Raw genomic sequence first — 23,600 nt, 5'->3', positions numbered from 1 at the left:
AAAACAAAGGAAGGAGGTCAGATCTTTTGGGATCAAGCCACCCGCTGAGGATCCTTGAATTGCAGACCTGACTTTCTCACCCAAATGCGATCTTGAGCACGGAGGCTGCTTCTAGGGCAAGGTGAGGCTGATGGGGAGACCAGCAGCCCTGAGCGAGGCACACCCTCCTGCCTCCCACCTCTCATTAGAAGCAATTAGCGGAAATGGGTGGTCTGCATAAGGAAAGGAAAGGCAGCTTTGCCAGCAGGAACCACTGCAGGACAGAAACCACGTCATATCGGCATGCCGAGCCATTTATTGAAGGTGGACTGTAAATCTGGCCTAATGAAGATCATGTGTACCCTTTCTGTTGCCTCCCAGCGGGTCAACTGGTTTAGTCTCCATCTGGCAGGGGAAATGTCATGCTTGCTCTCCAGATTCAGAGAGGAAGGTACTGAGTCACTAAGAGTAACTGGCTTTTTTTTTTTTTTTAAAGATTTTTTTTGATGTGGACCTTCTTTTACGTCTTTATTGAATTTGTTACAACATGGCTTCTGCTTTGTGTTTTGGTTTCTTGGGCTGCAAGGCACGTGGGATCTCAGCTCCCCGATCAGGGATCGAACCAGCATCCCTTGCAATAGAAGGCAAAGTCTTAACCACTGGACTGCCAGGGAAGTCCCAGTAAATGGCTTCTTTTGAAACTCAAAGAGAGAATGACTGTCCAGCCTTCTGCATTGTGCACGTGGTGTTTATTCACCAGGGGCACACATGCGCCATGCAAGTGGTACCCTGAGTCCATTTATATCCCATCTTGAACTTTCCAAGACTTATAAAATTCCTACAGCCTCGATCCCCACGCCATCAAGTTAAAAGTTGTATCATCAAATCCATAGTCCACCAGCCTCTTACAGGAGGGTAAGTTTCCAGAAAGGGAAGTTGTTTTCCTTAACTTCTTCCTAAAAGCCTCAGAACATCCAATTGTGATTTACAAAAGATTTCACTGCATACCAGAAACTGATGAGTTAAACACTTCTTGGTTATGTTTATATGTACTTGTCTTGAAACCTCTTGTGGGGGTTGGAGGTGGGGGGTGGGCAGGCTCATTGTGCTGCACGTGGGATCTTAGTTTCCTAACTAGGGATTGAAACTGTCCCCTGCATTGGGAACATGGAGTCCTAACCACTGGACCACCAGGGAAGTCCCTCAACTTCATTTTTTTTCTTATTGTGATAAAATGTGTGTGCATGCCTACTCAGTCATGTCTGATTCTTTGGGACCCAATGGACTGTAGCCTGTCAGGCTCCTTTGCCCATGGAATTTTCCAGGCAAGACTACTGGAGTGGGTTGCCATTTGCTCCTCCAGGGGATCTTCTAGACCCAGGGATCGAACTCATGTCTCTTGTATCTCCTGCATTGGTAGGCAGGTGCTTTACCAGCTGAGCCACGGTTGGCCATGTTTAAATGTGCAGTTCAGTGCATTCACATTGCTGGGTAACCATCATTACTGTCCATTCTCTGGATTTTTTCATCATCCCAAATTGAATCTTCCACCCATTAAACAGTAACTGTCTGTTCTCCTTGGCCCCAGCCCCTAGGAACAATCATTCTAACTTCTGTCCCTGTGACTTGGCCTATTCTGTGTATCCAGACAAAGTGGAATGATATACACTATCTATGTTTCTGTGTCTGGCTCATCTCACTCAGCATAACGTTTTCAAGTTGAACCAAGATTGTTGAAGTAACAGAATCTCTAAGTGGATAAGCCAGCCTGTAAAGTCCTTCCTTCTTATTTCCAGTCCCTTGACTTTTCCTTTTCAAAGGTCTTATTTGACCAGTGCTCCCTTTCTGAACAGCCAGAGTCCTATGACGTTGGACAGACACCCTCAGGAAGTGGGCGAATTCCCTGCCAACCCAAGAGTCAGGCAGGACTGAGATAACCACTTGGTGGGGATGTGGCAGAATTTTGAATTAGATGAGCTTCAAACTCTGGTTCTACTCTAAGGCCTTGTGACTTTTACAGATGAAGGCTTCTGTTTGTTCCTTCATTTATTCAAGTAGGAATCCGTCAGCCTTTCACGAGTGCCTGTTGCATATAAATGAGGGATCTTTGATGCAATGTGGTGACAGGTCATTCTGATTTGGCTCCCAACGCCTGGGGTGGAATCAGAAGCTTGGGCCTTGCCCTAGGAGACTTGCCTTTGCTCTCAGTCAGCTGGCAGCGGCGAGTACACCCAGAGAGGACTGCCAGTTACCTACATGCTTGAGTGGAGGCGCTGGCTTGTGGTAGAGGCTTCCTTAGTTGTGCTACTCTATATATCACCAGAAAAACATAAACAGACTCAAAGGGCAGACCTGGGTCCTGAGACTGCTATTCCCCAGACTCTAATCTACAAACACAGCCCAGTGACTCCTCTGCTGCTTATTAACACTGTGATCTGGGGCAGGTCACTTAAAACTTTGTGAGCCTCAGTTTTCTCATCAGTAAAATGGGGATGAAAAATACCCATGCCAGGACTCTTGTAGGAATAAAACGAGTTGGTGCCTGAAAAGTGACTTGCACAAGGCTTGGCACGTTGAAGGCATTAAGAAAATGCCAGGCCCTCCGGCAGGGTTTTCTCCAAAGACATCCATCTCACAATACCCATGCAGCCCTATAATAAGCCAGCCCTGGACCTGTAGGCACCAGAATGAAGAATCAGCATCTCCTGGGCTTCTTTCAGATTGCTAGCTGGGGACAGGGAAAGTCTGTATCAGAAAAACCAGCATGCTGGTTTGAGAGTGAGAATAGCTCTTCAGGTATCAGCAGAGGAAATCTTGAGAGGCATAAAAAGAGGTTCAATCCAAAGAAAACCTAGTCTCTTATGAGTCAGGAATAAGATCTGAGAGGTTCTCTGGCTGGAGTTCGTAACACAGCACAGATCAGGATCTGGGAGTCTCAGGATCACTGTCTCCAGTGGCCGCCTGCACGGAGGGGGATGCCCTCTCATCAGGGACAGTCTTATCCAGGAGGGACTCATTGCCCGACTCATTGCAATCCACAGAGAGCAACTGCCGCCCGGCGGGGAATCTACCCAGAGAGGTGAGCATCTGGAAGCCAGTGGAAGGAAGGTGTGCTGTTTGGTGAAGGCGGGGGTGTGGTTCAGAGTGGCCTGCGGTGATGCGTCCACACCGGGACCCCGCCTGACCGGAGGCTGAGGAGCTCACCCGTGGAGCAGGCAGAGCTGCAAATATTGCCAGGCTCTCTGAGGATGGAGGCATGTTCATCTTACACGTTCAAGAATAGAAATCATTCCTCTAATTAGGAATGATGACCTCATGTTCATGTCTGAAACCAGTTCCCATTCTCAAAAGTAGACAGGACCTGGGGAAGTGAATGCTGGTTACTTGTTTTAGTTGCTTCAGATGAGGTCTTAGTTGGTTCTAAACATGTGAAAAATAGCTCATTCTTTCCTTTTCTAAAAATAATTGGGTTTTCTTAATATCATATTAAATATTTCTGTCTTTTGCTTATTTACTTACTCCATTGCTTTGACTAACAATTTAGTTGTTGATGTTGTTTATACACTAAGTTGTGTCCAGCTCTTTTGAGACCCCATGGACTGTGGCCTGCCAGGCTCCTCTGTCCATGGGATTTCCCAGGCAAGAATGCTGGAGTGGATAGCCATTTCTTTCTCCAGAGCGTCTTCCCAACTAGGGATTGAACCCATTTCTCCTGCATTGGCAGGCAGATTCTTTACCAATGAGCCACCTGGGAAGCCCAATAATTTAGAAGTCAAGTTCTTATTTCTGAGCCATTTCTGTGTCTTAGAACACTTGCTTCCCTTATCCCTACAACGGGGAAGGTTCATAAGTTCATTATTCTCAATTATTTAATGCCATGATATATTAACCAGGGCCCTCTGAAAAGCAGACCCTACAACGGAATACATTGTACAAGGATTTTATTTGGGAAAATGTCTTGGGAGAAAATTGGGAGTGAACTGGAAAATGCTGGGAGAGTCTTCTGACTAAGATGCTAGTCTGACCTGGGCAGGAGAGAAGGAAAGTGGAAAGTGAGATGAAGTGTCTGAGACTGCTGTGCTGCCTAAGCAAGGTTTGGCAAGGGTGTTGGGGAGTCTGAAAGCTGCAGGTGATGTTCAGGGAACCCTTGGTACCCGGCCGTGTGCGGTCATCGGCTCAGGGCAGCCTGTGTGAAGGGCTGACGGGGTGCAAACACCATGATGGAGTTCAGAGCCCAGCAGCTGGGGACTTTGGTGGATGACATTTCCTGCAGTTTGAGGTCACATAGCCACCACAGGGGCAGAGTTTCTCAAACCTGTTGACATTTTTGGCCAAATAATCCTATGTTGTGGGGTCTTTCCTGTTCATGGAGGATGTTTATCAGCACCCTTTGTGACTCAGCTGGTAAAGAATCTGCCTGCAATGCAGGAGACCTGGGTTCAATCCCTGGGTTGGGAAGATCCCCTGGAGAAGGGAAAGGCTACCCATTCCAGTACTCTGGCCTGGAGAATTCCGTGGACTGTATAGTTCATGGGGTCGCAAAGAGTCGGACACGACTGAGTGACTTTCACTTCACTTCACTTGACCTCTACCCACTACTGTATTAGTAGCATCCTCCCTCTGCAGTCATCAAAAATGTCTGCAATTTGTATTGTCAAATGTCCTGGGTGGGGGAGAGCGGGAACCACTTGCAGTTGAGAAACGTTAGAACAAGGAAGTTTAGAGAAATTTGGGAAGGTTTCTCAAGAAAAGTATAAAATCAGAGTGAAAGAAGATCCCTCTGAATATATCATGGACTATGATCATTTATCGGAGAAGGCAATGGCACCTCACTCCAGTACTCTCGCCTGGAAAATCCCATGGATGGAGGAACCTGGTAGGCTGCAGTCCGTGGGGTCGCAAAGAGTCAGACACGACTGAGCGACTTCACTTTCACTTTTCACTTTCATGCATTGGAGAAGGAAATGGCAACCCACTCCAGTGTTCTTGCCTGGAGAATCCCAGTGACGGCAGAGCCTGGTGGGCTGCTGTCTATGGGGTTGCACAGAGTTGGACACGACTGAAGTGACTTAGCAGCAGCAGCAGCATGATCATTTATAATTGTTGGAGAAGATTCCAACAAGTGTTGGAGGAGACTCTTAAGAGTCCCTTGGACTACAAGGAGATCCAACCAGTCCATCCTAAAGAAAATTAGTCCTGAATATTCATCGGAAGGACTGAGGCTGAAGTTGAAACTCCAATACTTTGGCCACCTGACGTGTAGAACTGACTCATTGAAATAGACCCTGATGCTGGGAAAGACTGAAGGAGGGAGAAGAAGGGGACAACAGAGGATGAGATGGTTGGATGGCATCACCGACTCAAAGGACGTGAGTCTGAGTAAACTCCGGGAGCTGGTGATGGACAGGGAGGCCTGGCATGCTGCAGTCCATGGGGTCGCAAAGAGTCGGGCATGACGGAGAGACTGAACTGAACTGATACATCATTAATGTTGAATTACAGATTCAGGATTACTAAAAAAGAAGTAACTCAGGTGAGGAATTCTAAGTAAACAAGATGATCCCACGGTAGCAATGTGCACTGCATGCGTGCAGGCGTGGGTGGTAAGTTGCTTCACTTGTGTCTGACTCTTTGCGACCCCCTGGACTGTAGCCCGCCAGGTTCCTCTGTCCATGGGATTCTCCGGAGAAGAATACTGGAGTGGGTTGCCGTGCCCTCTTTCAGGGGATCTTCGGGACCCAAGGATCCAATCCCAGTCTCTTCAGTCTCCTGCATTGGCAGGTGGGGTTCTCTACCCTACCTGGGAAGCCCCAATATGCCACTGATGGGATATTCCAAGTAAAATTTCCTGCCTTGAGATGAACTTACAGTCAAATGTCTTATATAAGGACACAAAATAAAGTCTAAAAAATGAAATAGGCCTCATGTGTCCTATCATAATGCAAGCACAAGACAAGCTTACTTATTTTGGAGATGGATGAGAATCCCTCACCTGCAACAGGACACATCCATTATAGTGATATAGGACACACCGGGTTTGCATTTAACTCAATAGAAACACGTGCATCAGGAATGGAAATGAAATCCAGGGATGAGGCAGATGAGGTTCCAGGAATCGAGCGTCTCAGATTTTCTTTTCACCAAATCATCAAGGAGCTTTTGACGTGCCAGATTCTGCGAGGCCACAGGTTAACACCACGAGGTACGTTCCCGCCTGGACTGCGGAGCACACCCGCACATTGACTTGAAGTGGCTCTGGGTGTGAAGCTGGTCTGACCCCAGCGACATCTGGCCTCGATGGTGCCTGTTGTCTCCTAACAGATCTTCTGCCTCCTCCTTTGCTATTTTCCACAGAACAGCCAGAGTGGCTTCTTAAAAACAAATCAGATGCCACGTTCCCTCTCGACTCGAAAGCCTCCCAGCCTTCCTATTTCACATATAGGACGAGTCGTGCTCTGGCCAAGAACACCCAGATCCTGGCTGCTCAGAGATGGTCTGGAGACCAGCGGTGGCGAGGGCTTCCCAGGTGTGTCTGAGGGACACAGACTCCTGGTCTGCCCCAGACCTCCTGAATCAGGGTCTGCACTTGAACCAAGGCCTCAGGGAGTCGGCACATACACTGGAGCTTGTGAAGCTCAACCTCCATGGTCTGACCTGCAGTTGGGTTTCTTCCCTCATCTCCTTCTGCCCTCCCCTCACTCCTCTTCTGTAGCCAGTTGGGGCTCTGCAGTCATTCAATCTACCATGTTCCAGCCTGGCTTTCTAACCTTCCACTCACCCCCTGCAGATGCCTCTAATGTCATCTCACTCCAGAGGCTTCCTGATCGCTGTGACTAAAGACCTTCTGAGTCCCCAACACTGCTTGCCCAGGTCACTCCCCATCCTTATTTTAAATCAGAGTGCTTACCTCCCCCTGCCCTGTGATACATTGCTACACAGTCCCATTGTCTGTCTCCAAGTTCACGGGAGTAGGGACTTTGTACTTTTTTCACCAATGAATCCCTGGACCCTAGAACAAAGCCTAGCCCACAGTATGTTGTTAGTAAATAATTGTTGACTCAATGGATAACTGAATCAGGCATCCTTCTGGGGCTCAGTCCTTGGAGAGGGAGGAGGCTCTAAGAGAACACAGAAGAGGCTGGGGTCCTCCTGATCACTTGACGAGTCTGGCTGCCTTGTCTGACGTCCTGTGATGCTCCCTTCAAAGCTGCCCAGAAATGAATCTCAGCCAAAGGCAAGTATCTGACTGCGGGGCAGATTCTCTGCTCAGTCAGAGAATAAGCCCAGATCAAGCTGAGGCTCTGGGAACAAAACACCGAGCTGCCTCTCCCCTTCTGGCAAACAGCAAACAGGAGGATCAAGCTGTGCATTTCCTTTAGATGAGGTGGTTTTTTTTTTTTTTAAGGGAAAATGGCCAAAGTTTCCAAAATGCATGGGATTTTTTTTTTCCAGAAGAAAGATTAATCTTTACTTCTAAAAAGCAACCTGTTTATACATTGCTGGAGGATTTGTCTGGAACAAAATTAAAATAGGAGAACTTGATTGGACACATCTGGAGCAGATGGGCGTGTTGGGCTTGGCTTCCTGTGGATGTTTAAATTGGGGTTAAGATGGGGGAGATGGTAACACTGTCCGAGGACAGGTGGCTGGAAAAGACGAGCGTGGAGGATGCATGGAGGTGCAGCGTGCGATGCAGCAGGCTGACTCATGACACATCTTTCACTTTCTAGCTCCGTCAAAGCTATGTTTAAATGTTAATGGGGGGAAAGACAATGAAGGCTCAAGAACAGACTCTGAGACCGTAGGGTTGAAGAACAATTCATATATAAGAATAGTGTTAGGTCCTCAGTTGTGTTTGACTCCGGGACTCCATGGGCTGTAACCCGGTAGGCTCCTCTGTCCATGGAATTCTCCCAGCAAGGATACTAGAGTGGGTTGCCATTTCCTTTCCAGGGGATCTTCCCTGCCCAGGGATCGAACCTTGGCCTCCCGCATTGCAGGCAGATTCTTCACCATCTGAGCCACCAGGCAAGCTACATAAGAATATCTTATGTAAGTATATAAGAATATCTTTTAAAAAAAGTCTTTACTGAATTTGATACAATAATGCTTCTGTTTTATGGTCTGGTCTTTTGGCCATGAGGCATGGTTCCCCAACCAGGGATTGAATCTGCATCTCCTGCATTGGAAGGTGAAGTCTTAACCACTGGACCATCAGGGAAGCCCCAGAACGTCTTGCTTAAATCTATGCCTGGGTCTCCTGAAGGCTAAAACATGTCACCTGGAGAATCGTTAGAAGAAAAGCTTCTCTTACCCAACCCACAGTCATCCTAAACTCTCAAAACTTGAATGAAAACTTTCACACAAAGTGTGGGTGTGTTGAGGATCAAGTCAGCTCTATGAGGAAGTTGCAACTAGGGTGGAGATACAACACTGGGAAAGTTTTTTAACTACATGAAATATTCAGCAAATTGCGCTTGGATGTTGATGTTAATATTTTTAGTTACTGAAGCACAAAGGGATCATTAAGAGACCCACTGTTACCGTTGTTACTCAAATTTTCTGCTTGGAATTAATTTTTTCTTTTTTTTTTCCAGCCACATAAACAAATTTGTTGTAGGCTTTTGGTATTCAAAGGGATATTTATAAGAAAGAATATAAAGACAATAATCCCCATGGTTTTGGAGGAGAAATGCTGAATTTCATATACAGAGTTATCACTTAGGACTGGACAATGCTCTGTGGACAGGAGATGGACTAACAGTCACATATTAGAAAAATGTCAATGTCAACAAATATATTTTTATTATCAGCCAAAAAATCCAACATAGTTCTTAGTAACTCTGAAAAATATCCATCTTTAAAGGTTCTTTTTCTCTCATTTCAGGTTCCCAAACTACCACCAAAATACCATCCAAAATACCATAAATGATCCAAAATACCATATTCTCATAATCACTCAATGTTAGAAATAAAGTGCAATGATAACCAGTTCCAAATCAATTTATATTATGTCTCAAGATACTTCTTTGAAAATAATGTCTCCATTATTGGAATTGACATATATACATTAGTATAAAATAGATAAACTAATAAGGACCTACTATATAGCACAGGGAACTCTACTCAATGCTCTATAATGTCCTTAATGGGAAAGGAATCTAAAAAAGAGAGGATATATGTATAACTGATTCACTTTGCTGTACCCGAAACTAACACAACACTGCAATCAACTATACTATAAAAATTTTGAAAATAGGGACTTCTCTGGTGGTCCAGTGGATAAGACTTCATCTTCTAATGCAGGGGGTGTGGGTTTGATCCCTCGGGCTTCGAGACCAAAAAATGAAAACATAAAACAGAAACAATGTTGCAATAAACTCAATAAAGATTTTAAAAAATGGCCCACATCTAAAAAATTTAAAAGATAAATTAAAAAAAAAAAGTCTTCATTGATTCAAAGGTACTATCTCATTCTCAAACCTCTCAAACTTAATTTTAATTAAGCCCTGGCCAAACAAAATCAACCGTTCTCTGCCATTATAGAGCAGTACTTCTGCAATTGAGGGACCCAAACGCCACCCTCCCCCAAATATCTGACTTCCATAATTCTTTTAGAGCTTAAATGACTTTTCTGGTAACAGCAGGTAAGAATAAGCAAGTCATGGTGGTTTACAAATAATATAGGCAGTACTTTTATGTCTCTCTTTGGAAGCTATCCTGGCATTTTTATTCTTTTCTGATTGTTTTAGTGCCAGAAAAAAAAAAAAAAAAAAAGAAAGAAACTGCAAGTATTCCAGAAGTTGAGAGGGGGTGGGGAGTCTCATAGCATTTCTAAATTGCTTCCAAAAACTTTAAATGATGCGTTTGGGGACTGGAAAAGACAGAAAGAAAAACAAACCTAAATCTGTCCCATAACCACAAAGCACATATGCAAGTCATAGGAAAGAATGTGTGCATGCATATATGAGGGGAGTATTTGGCCTCGACCAGGCTGATAACATGCTTAATCAAACGGTTCATCATTGTACCTCTGTGGATTTTCTCTTCTGACTTGGGCAAATTTATGGAGAAACGAACACAGATTCAGCCAATTCATTCTGGACTCTCTCAACGGGTCATTATTTTGTCAATCAAAACACAATTCTCCAGCCCTCTGAACTTGAAGAAATATGACTCCTTTCAATTGAAAGTGTGCTTATCAATCTTTTTTCTCACCAAACAATTTGATAAAAGTTCCAAGAGAGGTGTTTCCAGTTTAGACAAGGGAAATACTGATTTATTTTACTGAGAACCACTAATATTTTGGTACAGATCTCTAAGATAACAGAAGTACCCTTTGAAACACAGTCCAAAGATAGACTGACAGTTTGATCAATAATGCATGATCCTTTGGGACACATAGGCAGGAGGAGTTAGAGGCAAATTTATGAGGCAGGAGTTTGCCTTCAGTGAACTTTCTTAGCCCCTTCTCTGAGCCTCTGGCCTCCAGAAGCCCAGCTCCCCTTTTCTATGCTGACTACAATCTCCCAACCAAGCACCCTTTCAGCTGTTTCTCTGCACCCACCTCAAATGTACCTGTGTGCATCACTTCCCCGGGGTCTGGTTTTCTGAGACTGTCCAGTGACAGATTCTAACAAAGATATTATCAGCTAGTATTTACTTACTAGGTCCCCATTCCAGAAAAAATGGAAGTTTAATATTGGAAACTTGAAAACCCAATGCTCTAACCTGAATGGATGAGCGAATGGTGTTTCTTACTGATTTTTTTCTCATGAAGGCAAGCTAATGGGAAAAAACCACCAATAATGCTGTTGCCTCGACTGTCTCTGTGCCCAGCTGGTTTTCTAGATGGCGGTCATGCTGTGTGCCTGCATGCTATTCTAAAAATGCATGCTGGCTCGGGTCTCACGCTTCTAGAGCTCAGGTTGGTTTCAGGAAGTTCCACTGGCCTCAGGAGCTGGAACGTAGACCAGAGCACATGCAGAGAGACCCATCCTGACCAAACCTAATGAGGCTCTGGGTCCGCCCTCGGGAGCAGACCCAAAGGCGAGTCCACCCAGAGCTTCACAGCGCAGGAGATGTGCCTGCAAGGGCACTGGTGTGGGGACCCACCAGGCTGTCCTCACGGTTCCCTGACAATGACATTCCAACAAACTGAGGACATTTGTCCACAGTTAAACCTAAAAACACTTGCAATGGATGTAACAACAGGTTCTATGGGACTTTTTACATGGGAGCAAAAGCAAAGTCTTCCCATAATATTTACCCCACTTTGGAGATTCATTAATGCCCAGACTCTTCTCGCCCCCATTTCCCTCTAATCTATGAATTCCGGTATCACTGAGTCAAGACCCCAATTCTAATACTTCCATTTCTTTCTTTAAAAAAATTTATCTATTTATCTGGCTGCACTGGGTCTTGTGGCATGTGGGATCCAGTTCCTCGACAAGGGTTCAAACCCAGGCCCCCTGCATCAGGAGTATGACGTCTTAACCACTGGACCACCAGGGAAGCCTCTCATACTTCCATTTCTTAAACTGTGCTTAAGTAATTTGTTAATTGTGTTCAAAAGCTCTTGACCAAGCTACCCCTAACTAGGCAGGGTTTGATATAAAGCTTCATCTCTTCTTTTTCTTTAGCTCTACTGCTCGGATTAGTTTCTGGGAAGAATGTTTCAGACTATGGAAAATATAGTCTCACTGTTTCTGGAAACTTCTCTGAGTTAGGAAGACCTAGAACTGGGACAGGACTGACAAGGGAAAAAAAAGTGAAAGAATGTATATGTATATATAACTGAATCACTTTGCTGTATAGCAGAAATTAAGACAATGTTGTAAATCAACTATATGTAAATAAAAGAAAAGAACACATGATTCTGAGAGAGAGAAAAGGGAAAATCTTAGGAAAAAGGCTTTCCTGGTGGCTCAAATGGCAAAGAATTCACCTGCAGTGCAGGACATACTGGTTCGATCCCTGGGTTGAGAAGGCAAAGAAGCCCCAAAACACATTTCACCTATTTTGTACTTTGCTACAACTGCTGTTACCCTTAAATACAAAGGCCTGCAATTAGCTTTAATTTAGAAGCACCAGAAGGACAGCAGAAGGAAAGTAAAATCAAAGGTGGTGATAAGAGCAAGAAGATATTTGACAAGGACTTGATCAGAATAATCAGTGTTTAACTGGATCATGATTTTATCTTAAAGCGGGGGTGGAGAGAAAATGAGTCTGCAGCATTTGTAGCTTTATCTCTGGCATTTGCCAATTTTTTGTGATATAAATGCTCCCAACACAACCAATTTCAACCTACCAAGAGGATTTCACTGAAAGTATTACATAAGGAATGCATTACATACATTACTGAATGTATTACATAATACATATGTAATACATAAGAAAGAGCTGCATATAATTGGCTTTTTTGAGCCAGTCAAGTCTGTCCTACTCTACTGCTGAAGACCAAATTTAGTTTGGCTTGTCATGCTGAAATTGGTAAACTCAAAGAAGTAGTAGTGTGCATTTCAAGGCAACATGTTGAAGTGTTTCTGGAACATTTATTAAAATATCTTTTCCAACAATGTCCACTTTTTGAAAATGAAAATTTATATTTCCCTACTTCTGTCTCATAAGTATTCCTGTGAGTTTGTGTCATCTTCTGGTATGGTCATGTTCAAATTTTAAATAGTTTATTTCTTTCTTTTCAAGTCAGTGAAAAAAAATTCCTGTGATGTAAGAAAGAGAAGTTGCAAATTCAATACATAAACTGAGGAACCCATAGTGATGCTGTTTGTATTTCACATAATTCATGATTCCACAGGATCTCTAATCAGAGGCTGGGACAGCCCTTCCTGATGGTTTAGATGATTATTCATTTATTTCTGGACCTTCATGACTCCACATGCCACAAGGTTAATAGATGAATTTGACGAAGTGTCTTATTACCTTCAATACACTTGGCATGCAAAGCAGATCACTTAACATTCCTATTTACATACAACCTTGTCTTTATTCTGCTCTGATAACTTTATATTAAAACATTCAGCATCATAGCAGCACTTCAGGTAATGAAGGATTTTGTGTTTAATATGGGTGTTCATAAAATATTTACAAATTGTTGTGTGTGTGTATGGATGGATGAAAAACAGATGTTATATTTCTTTATAAACCCCAAGTGCTAATCATGTATGAGGGACAGAGGAAGAGCACTCTTGGATATAAATTACATTCCAATCACTTTCGGTTCACATGCCACTGGAGCAGCAGTCATTACGCTGCTCTTCACGTGAAAGGTGCATTTTGTTGTTTAAAACTTCACTATGAGAGGGACTTTCCTGGCCATCTAGTAGTTGAAACTCCACCTTCCAAGGCAGGGGGCATAGGTTCTAGCCCCAGTCATGGAACTAAGATCTCACATGCCTCAAGACCAAGAAAACCAAAAACATAAAACAGAAGCAATATCATAACAAAGTCAATAAAGACTTTAAACATAGTCCACATTAAAAAAAAAAAAATTGATAAAACGTCACAATGAGAGAAAAATAATAGTAAGTTCTCCACAAATACTTGTTTTCTGCCTACCCGTGTGAATTAAAGAATCAGTAAATCATTTGATGTCTTGGTAGGAAATTTCCTTTTGTTTCCCATTGGCATGGTCCAGTATGCACAGTATCCCACAAAGTGAAACATTTGCTTTATCACTAGGGTTTCACTTTAACAATTTAGACTGGCTTTACCCAGAGAGCTCCTCTGTCTTCCCAGGTGAAAAGTGAAAGTGAAGTCACTCAGTTGTGTTTGACTCTTTGTGGCTCCTCCATCCATAGGATTTTCCAGGCCAGAGTGCTGCAGTGGGTTGCCATTTCCTTCTCCAGGAGATCTTCCCAACCCAGGGATTGAACCCGGGTCTTCCACATTGCAGGCAGACTCTTTACTGTCTGAGTCACCCTGTTCCTAGAAATTTCAGCACCAGAGCTATTTTTCCCACTGGGTCCTGACTCTGGGAGGCACAGGTAGACAGCCGAGCCTCCCTGTCATGGTTCCATGGGGACCTGGAGGCTTTATGCTCTAGAGACAGGGACTATGAGGCCACAAGCAGATCAAAGGCGTGAAAAGGGAAGTGAACGTGTTCGTTGCTCAGTCACGTCACTCTTTACGTCACTCTTTACGACACCACGGACTGCAGTCCGCCATGCTCCTCTGTCCCTACTGGAGTGAGGAGCCATTCGCTTTTCCAGGGGATCTCCCCAACCGAGGGATCGAAACCAGGTCTCCTGCATTGCAGGCAGATTCTTTCCTCTCTGAGCCACCAGGAAAGTATGCTCCAGTGACAGGGAATGTGAGATCACAAGCAGATGAGGGGCACAACCTCTGGGAAAAAAGCCCCCACCTCGCAGCACTGGCAGGAAGTCATGGAAAGTGTTCCGGTTTCTCAGGTATCCACGGACTTTTTAGAAATAGCATATGGAGCCCTGATCTAGAGTTGCTAGGATTTAGAACTATTCTAGCCTCTCTAGCACTGGTCAGCCTATTTAAAAACAAAACTTGACACTCCTTTTCTTTATCACCACAAAGACTCCTTTAAGATTCTTTTGACAAAATATGTTTTACAAGAGACTAAAGGAGCATTTGACACTTTATTTTACAGCTATTGGTATCTATGATTCTATGCGAATAAGGGCCATAACTAATAAATATTTGGAGGGTAAGAAAGGAGGGAGGGGAGGAGGGAGGAATAAGGAAGAGAGGGAGAGAGAGAAGAAATAATGTGATTTTTTTTAAGTTTCTGAAGTTACTTAGATAATGAACATGGTTTTGTGAGCCAAGTCCATCTCCAAACATTGTCGTCTCTAAACATGTAGTTTAGACCTGTCCTTTGAATGATATTCTAATACTGTCATGCCCTGACGGATGAGGCTGTCTTACTCCTCCTTAGCTTGAAAACTTGAGAGTCCTGTAGGGGACTGGTCAAATTGTACACCTCAGAAAGACTTGTTGGATGGACGGTGGACTCCTAACACATGAACTAAAATCCAAAGCAGAATGTGGAGATGTTACAGAAGGAAATATTTTGGAAAGAACTGAGGCAGCCTTTCAGAAACTATCTCACAGAAATAAGGTTTTTCTTTTCTAAAAACCTTTTTAACCATCTCCTGTACCATGATTAAACTTATACACACACACACACAAATACAAGGGGAATAAAGACTGAGGTGATCAGCATGTTGAAAATTTGAATTTATCTTTAATATCCTAAATCTGAAGAAATAAAAGAATAAAGCAAATCAGCAAAATCATTACCCACACAGTATTCATAGAAATTATTGGGAAATAAATCCCTTTACCAGGACTGATGACTGTTCTCTGTTTTAGTAAGCGCATCTGCTTTTTATCACTGTACAACAAATTACCACAAACTTCAGTTCAGTTCAGTCGCTCAGTCGTGTCCAACTCTTTGCAACCCCATGATCTGCAGCACGACAGGCCTCCCTGTCCATCACCAACTCCTGGAGTTTACTCAAACTCATGTCCATCAAGTCGGTGATGCCATCCAACCATCTCATCCTCTGTCGTTCCCTTCTCCTCCTGCCTTCAGTCTTTCTCAGCATCAGGGTCTTTTCTAGAGTTAGTTCTTCCCATCAGGTGGCCAGAGTATTGGAGCTTCAGCTTAAGCCTCAGTCCTTCCAATGAATATTCTGGACTGATTTCCTTTAGGATTGACTGGGTGGATCTCCTTGCAGTCCAAGGGACTCTCAAGAGTCTTCTTCCACACCACAGTTCAAAAGCATCAATTCTTTAGCACTCAGCTTTCTTTATGGTCCAACTCTCACATCCATACATGACTACTGGAAAAATCATAGCTTTGACTATTCAAACCTTTGTAGGCAAAGTAATGTCTCTGCTTTTTAATATGTTGTCTAGGTTTTTCATAGCTTTTCTTCTAGAAGCAAGAGTCTTAATGTCATGGCTGCAGTCACCATCTGCAGTGATTTTGGAGCCCCCAAAAATAAAGTCTCTCACTGTTTCCATTGTTTCCCCATCTATTTGCCATAAAGTGATGGGACCAGATGCCATGATCTTAGTTTTCTGAATGTTGAGTTTTAAGCCAGCTTTTTCATTCTCCTCTTTCACTTTCATCAAGAGGCTCTTCAGTTCTTCTTCACCTTCTGCCATAAGGGTGGTGTCACCTGCATATCTGAGGTTAGTGATATTTCTCCCGGCAATATTGATTCCAGCTTGTGCTTCATCCAGTCCAGCATTTCACATGATGCACTCTGCATATAAGTTAAATAAGGAGGGTGATGACATATAGCCTTGACATACTCCTTTCCCAATTTGCAACCAGTCTGTTGTTCCATGTTTGGTTCTAACTGTTGCTTCTTGACCTGCATACAGATTTATCAGGAGGCAGGTAAGATGGTCTGGTATTCCCATCTCTTTAAGAATTTTCCACAGTTTGTTGTGAGCCATACAGTCAAAGGCTTTAGCATAGTCAATGAGTAGAGGTACCTGTTTCTCTGGAATTCTCTTGCTTTTTCTCTGATCCAATGGACATTGGCAATTTGGTCTTTGATTCCTCTGCCTTTTCTAAATTCAACTTGAATATCTGGAAGTTCTCAGTGCATGTACTGTTGAAGTCTAGCTTGGAGAATGTTGAGCATTACTTTGCTAGTGTGTGAGATGAGTGCAATTGTGCAGAAGTTTGAACATTGTTTGACATTGCCTTTCTTTGGGATTCCCTGGTGGCTCAGAGGTAAAGCCTCTGCCCACAATGCAGGAGACCTGGGTTTGATCCCTGGGTCAGGAAGATCCCCTGGAGAAGGAAATGGCAACACACTCTAGTACTCTTGCCTGGAAAATTCCATGGGCTACAATCCATGGGGTTGCAAAGAGTTGGACACGGCTGAGCAACTTCATTTTCACTTTTATTTGGGATTGGAATGAAAACTGACCTTTACCATACAATGAAAGTTTTCCACAAACTTAGCCACTTCAAACAATACACACTGATTATCCCACAATTTTTGTGGTTTAGGAGGCCAGACACAGTGTAACTGGGTCCCTTGCTTAGGGACTCATGGGTGTTGGCCAGGGCTGTAGTTGCATTTGAGATTCAACTAGGGTAGAATCTGCTTCCAAGGTCATTCATAATGCTGACAGAATCTACTTCACTGGCTCTTAACTGGAGGACACCCTCAGTTCCTGAGGTCACCCACAGTTCTGAGTGGGGTTCCCCAACGTGGCCATTTGTTTCCTCAAAGGCAGTAAGAAAAGGAGAAACTCCAGCAAGGCATATAATCATCTGTAATGTAATCATGCAATACACACACATACACACACAGGTAATTACATATATCTGGTCAACCTTGCTGAATTCTATCAGTAAGAAACAAGTCAAAGGCCCTGATGCCTTCATGGAGAGGCTGGAAGAGACTGACCCGAGGTCAGGTATCATGGGGACTATTTTCAGAGTCTGTTCACCACAGTTAGCAATCATCAAATGACCCCCCAAAATTACACATGAATATTCTTAATGTTTTTCTGTGAAATTGTTGCAAAAGGGCAGTGTGACATAAAGAGAGAATGAACATCAACCTCATTGGGAAATTAGGAAAAAATATGCCTAGAACTGAACTTATCTGAATTATCTATAAACAAAAGCCAAATAGAACCCCAAACAGCAAGTGTCACATGTTTCTCCCATAATCTTATGGACCTGACTGCCAAAAGCTGCACTTTCCATTCATTTAGAGCAAGAAGTTTGGACTAATTTTCTTCTACATTCAAAGGGAGTCTTGCTTTTATTCTTAATTGTGTTTGATATCCTGTGTTCCCCCCAAAAGCAGCCTCCTCTGTGAATTGGGTAAACGAGAGCTCATTTTGAAAGCACAACTACATCTAAGGCAGGGGGAAAGGTTACTTGTTCCAACTGCCTTATCTTCAGCGGAAATAGGTGCCACACTTCTCCAAAGAGTGGTGGATTTTGAGTTCTTCTAGCTGTGCTGACACCACGTTATCCTTTTCAATGGAATCACAAAATGGGGTTTACAGAAGATTGCCTGGGACACTTCTTCTACATCACAATGCAGAGAATGTCTTTTAAGAATTACTGTTCTCTCCCTAATTTGTGGTTAGAATATCATGCTTTGATATCTTCAGAGCAATAGATAAACTAGCTTTTTAAAACAAGATCTTACTGAGCTAAAACACTATCATTGTTGTACCTCTTAGATAGCACTTAATCCTAGTGCTTCTTAACTAAATTTTATCTGTATCAGCTGACAAGCCTCTCTGGTCTGGTTAATACACTTCTTTTTTCTCTTTGCTGTATTTTTTTTTTTTACCTTTTAAAAAATTGAAGTATAGTTGATTTACAATATTGTGTTAATTTCAGATGTACAGGAAGATGACTCCATTATATAAATAAGTGTGTGTGTGTGTATATATGTTTTTCAGACTATTTTCCATTATAGGTTGTTACAAGATGCTGAATATAGTTTCCTGTGCTATAAATGCTTGTTATCTATTTTATATATATATATCATTTAATACAGTACTCCTAATTTATCCCTCTCTTCCTCTCTCTCCCCTCTGGTAAATATAAGTTTGTTTTCTATGTTTGTGAGTTGAGTTTGTTTCTGTTTTATAAATAGATTCATCTGTATTATTTTTTAAATTCCACATATAAGTGATATCATATGACATTGTTTGTCTCTGAGTTATTCATACTTCACTTAGTATGATAATCTCTAGGTCCGTCCATGCTGCTGCAGATGGCAATTCCATTTCTTTTTATGGTTGAGTAATATTCCATTAAATATATGATGTTGTGTGTGACACACACACATCACCTATATATAGATACATATACACATCATCTTTATCCATACATTTCTTGATAGGCACTTAGGTTGCTTCCCTGTCTTAACAATTATAAACAGAACAGCACATTTCAATGTTCTTTCTCCCAAACTAGGGAAGCCATATTTCGTAAACAATCCAAACTCTATCTACTGATAGTTTGGGAGAATCAAAAGTCAGGATAAATCACAGTGGCTTGGTCCTTTTGACAAACTGAGACTAACTTGTTAGATACTGTTCATTAATGGCAATTTGAGCAAACTCTGGGAGATAGTGAAGGCCTGACGCGCTGCAGTCCACGGAGTCACAAAGAGTTGGACACGACGGAGCGAATGAACATCAACAACAACTGCATTAACTCTTCTTGGATCTGGTTTAGTAAAGTATTACTGCAGGAACATATGTGCTACCTCAGGGACAAGGAAGTAACTTCATTTCCAAAAAGTAAGCATTCCCTCCTGCCTGGCTGGCTGGATTAATCATGTCAGTTGTTAGTTTCACATTTCATAAGAGGGTTTTCAAATCAAGACCCAAAGCTCCTTTTCTCCTCCTACACAGCAGTATGTGCCATTGGTGTTGGGAAACTATCATTTACACATTGTTCAGACTCCTCATCCAAAAGGTCACAGACTTACACAGATGAGATGTTAATGCCTCCTTTATGCTGAGACCTTTCTAACGTACCTTACTTTTTATTTTAAAAGATCACTGCAGTTACTAAGTGTGGCTTTGATAAATATCACACAGATTAGTCAATGTTCATTGACAACAATTCTAGATGACAGAGGAAATAAAAATCTGTCATTGTCACATGATACTGAAGAATTATACTTTTCCACAATTGATTAGTAAAAGAAGAAAGCTGTTTTGTTTCATTTGCAAAGCTGGGCAGCTTTCAAGGCACTGTTGATAGGCCACTTCTTCCAGGAAGTATTCTCAAATCCCACCATTCAGAATCCTTCCTCCTTCTGTAATCTCATAATATTATCTTGGAACCACTACAACAGCACTCATTTCATGCTCATTCATATCATAGTTTGTTTTTAATGTCTTTTCCAAGTGAATCATAAGTCCAGTTACAACAGCATTCAGCTGTTTTTTTTTGTGTGTGTGTGCATGGCAAATTAAAGACACTCATTATTAAAACAAGAAACATCTCTCAGATTTTTTTTTTAATCTTGGAATGTTGTATAGTATCCTGACAACTGGTTTGCTTGATTATTACAGCAACTATGAATCTTCAAGTTAATCAGCTTTCCTCTCTGTGTTTATTAGGGACTTGGTTTTCTTTTAGGCATCTCTCCAGAATTTGATGGCATAGATTTTCTTTTTAAATTGAAATATAGTTGATTTATAATAGTATATTAGTTTCAAATATACAGCACAGGAATTTAGTATCTTGTGCATTATACTCATTATAGATTATTATAAGATAATGGGTATAATTCCCTGTGCTATAGAGTATATCCTTGTTGCTTATCTATTTTATACACAGTAGTTTATACCTCTTAATCTCATACCCCTAATTTGTCTATCAACCCTTCTTTTTCCCCTTTGGCAACCCTTCTTTTTCCCCTTTGGCAACCACAATTTTTTTTTCCCCTAAATCTGTGAGTCTGGTTCTGTTTGGCATACACATTCCTTTTTGTATTTTTTTTTTTTTTGGTTCCACATATAAGTGATATCATACAGTATTTGTCTTTGACTTATTTCACTAGGCATAATGTTCTCTAGGTCCACCCACACTGCTGCAAATAGCAGAATTTCATTCTTTTTAATGGCTGAGTGACATGCCAGTTTGTGTGTGTGTATGTGTGCGTGCGCACATACACAATGGCATAGCCATTGTAAATAATATTGCCATGAACATTGGGGTGTGTGTATCTTTTCAAATTAATGTTTTCACTTTTCCCGGATATATACCAAAGGAGTGGAATTGCTGGATGACATGGTAGTTTTATTTATTTATTTTTTTGGCTGCCCCATGAGGCATGTGGAATCTTAGTTTCCTGACCAGGGATCAAGCCTATACCCCCTGCATTGGAAGCACAGGGTCTTTGGACGACCAGGGATGTTCCTATTTTTAGCTTTTTTATGCACTTATCTTACTTTTGGCTTTAATATTTTCTTTACATTAAAATTTTTTAAACTCTTCTCTCAAATTAATTCAGTTAGTTATATTAACTCTTTACATTTCTGTATTTTTGTGGCTATCTTAACTATGGAATGATACAATGTTTAAACATAACCCAATAAACAGACACTCAACAACTGATTACTGAACTGAATTGATTTTATGGTATTTATGAAACTCTTCTTACATAGGAGCTACTCATTGGCTGTGTTAATTTCAGAAAAAATGATAGTTAGCTAAAGATGCCAATCATTGGGAAAAAATAAAAAATCTTTATTACATTATGATTTTTTTTTCCTCCACAATAGTCCATTATTATCAGAATCACCCAGATAGCAGGTAGGCAGTTACAGGTCTACTATTGGTTTTTTATACCATTTCTTATATTTAAAATGGAGGGGGATGGTTAAAAGATCTCCAAGACTTTCACTTCTCACATTGTGGGATTTTTAAATACCCTTGGCTCTTCACTTCTCTCTGCTTATGTTGACACAGCCCCAGAACATCGGGGAGGAGGTTTAAAAGCTGATATAAATCTTTCAGGCCCTTGGTTTTCAGTGTTGGTTTAAATTTCTAGACTGATGATGAATTTAAAAAGAGCTCCTGGAGAATTTGACAGAGTAAGAATGTCTTTGTGGCCCACCCAGGAAAATCTCAGGACTTTTGTGAAGCTTCACAGTCATGTGAGTATGTGGATGGGGAAATCAATGAAAAAAAAAAAAAACTGAATCCACATTTAGGTAATAGTTCTATTACAGCTAAATCAGCTGTACAGTTCTAAAACAGTTAAATCAAATTTCAAAGCTAATTTCTCTGTTAATGGTTAGTCATATATTTTGAAAGCTTAGAAAAACTATTGACGAGAAAGATAAGGCAAGACAGATGGGGAGACTTCCCTGGTGGTCCAGTGGTTAAGACTCTGTGCTTCCAATGCAGGGGACACCAGTTCAATCCCTGGTCAGAGAACCAAGATCCCACCTGCTATGCAGTACAGCCAAAACAATAAATAAAATTATTTTTGAAAAAAAAATGATCTTTTAATGTAAAGAAAAATTACTCTTTTAATGTAAAGAAAATATTAAAGCCAAAAGTAAGGTAAGCGCATAAAAAAACTAAGGAGAAGAAATCATAAAAAATGAACACTGGACAATGGGAACAGGATGTCAGCTCATGGGATGAGAGTGAAATTAAACCATTATTTCACCCAGTGCCCCAGATTTTCCTGAACCTACCAGGCATGCCCACACGTATCTCTGGAAGGCAGTATTCCATGCTGTTTAGGACATACACTGTACGTGGCTTCTGTCCACGTATCAGCTATGTTACCTTGGTGGTTTCCTAATTTACTCAGATTACTGTCTGTAACATGAAGATAATAATAGTACTTTGCGCTTAGGGATGCTACATAGATTAAACAAGATGATATATTTATTGGGTTGGCCAACAAGTTTACTCAGGTTTTTCTGTAACATCATATGGGAAAACCTGAACAATCTTTTTAGCTGACCCAATACAATGTAGTGTCTGTCATTCATTCAATGCATATTTATTAAACACCCACTATGCACCAAGCGCTAGTCTTGACATTTAGAATATATTCATGAACAAAACAGAAAAAGATTCCTACCCATGTGGAGCTTCCTTTATAAATAGCTAACTGTGTGCATGCATGCTCAGTAGTGAAGTCGTGTCCAACTCTGTGATCCCATGGAGCCCGCCAGGCTCCTCTGTCCATGGAATTTTTCGGGCAGGAATACTGGAGTGGGTTACCATTTCCTACTCCAAGGGAGCTTGCCAACCCAGGGATCGAACCCTCATCTCCTATATTGCAGGCAGATTCTTTACCACTGAACCACCTGGGACAAGTCCTAAATAACTAATTAGCAGAACTAAATAATAAGGGTTAGGATTAGGAACCAAGAGGAGGTGGTATTATGTGCAAGCTGGATGTTCTTTAATATGGGGCTGCGTGAAGACAACAAAAGTTGAAGAAAAGCCTTCTGGGAATGGCCAGGGCCTCAGCTTGGCATGTTGTCTCAGGTTTTGGCATCTGCACAGTTTGGCCAGTGTGATTTGTATATTTTCTGACCTGTTTATGCATACTCTTAAAATTTTTATGATTTGAAGAAAAAAGAACGCATCAACAAAATAAAACGTATTGCTACAAAATAGGAAAGTCTCTTCACTGAGAACTTCTAATCCACCATGACAAGCATATTTTTTTTCCATTTTTCAAGGTTGTTTCTATGAAATTTAATGTAATATATTTTGTCATGGGCTTTACAGTCAAGGGCATATAACTATATACAAATTTGATAACATTACTGTCACTTTGCAGAGTGAATTAAAAAAAAAAGAAACCCACAGATATTTTCAAAAGGGAACATATCTGGCAGAAGAGATAGAAAATGAGGTGTCTGCCAGTCAGGTGTTTATAAGTTCCAAAGCTGCAATTCAGCCACAAAACTGCTAGTACTTTATGCAGAATCCTGATCATTTCTGCTTCTGATACTTGCTTTCACAACTTCAGCATTTTGGGCAAGTTTTTTTTGTCTCCTTTATAAGTGCCAATAAGTCAGTTTTCTTCTACATGCTATATATGAAAGAACTATTGAATTAGAGCTTGTGTTGG

This window comes from Cervus canadensis, chromosome 31 (genome assembly GCF_019320065.1).
Source record: "Cervus canadensis isolate Bull #8, Minnesota chromosome 31, ASM1932006v1, whole genome shotgun sequence".
In the NCBI taxonomy this organism is placed as follows: domain Eukaryota; kingdom Metazoa; phylum Chordata; class Mammalia; order Artiodactyla; family Cervidae; genus Cervus; species Cervus canadensis.
This window is presented reverse-complemented; position numbering follows the sequence as displayed.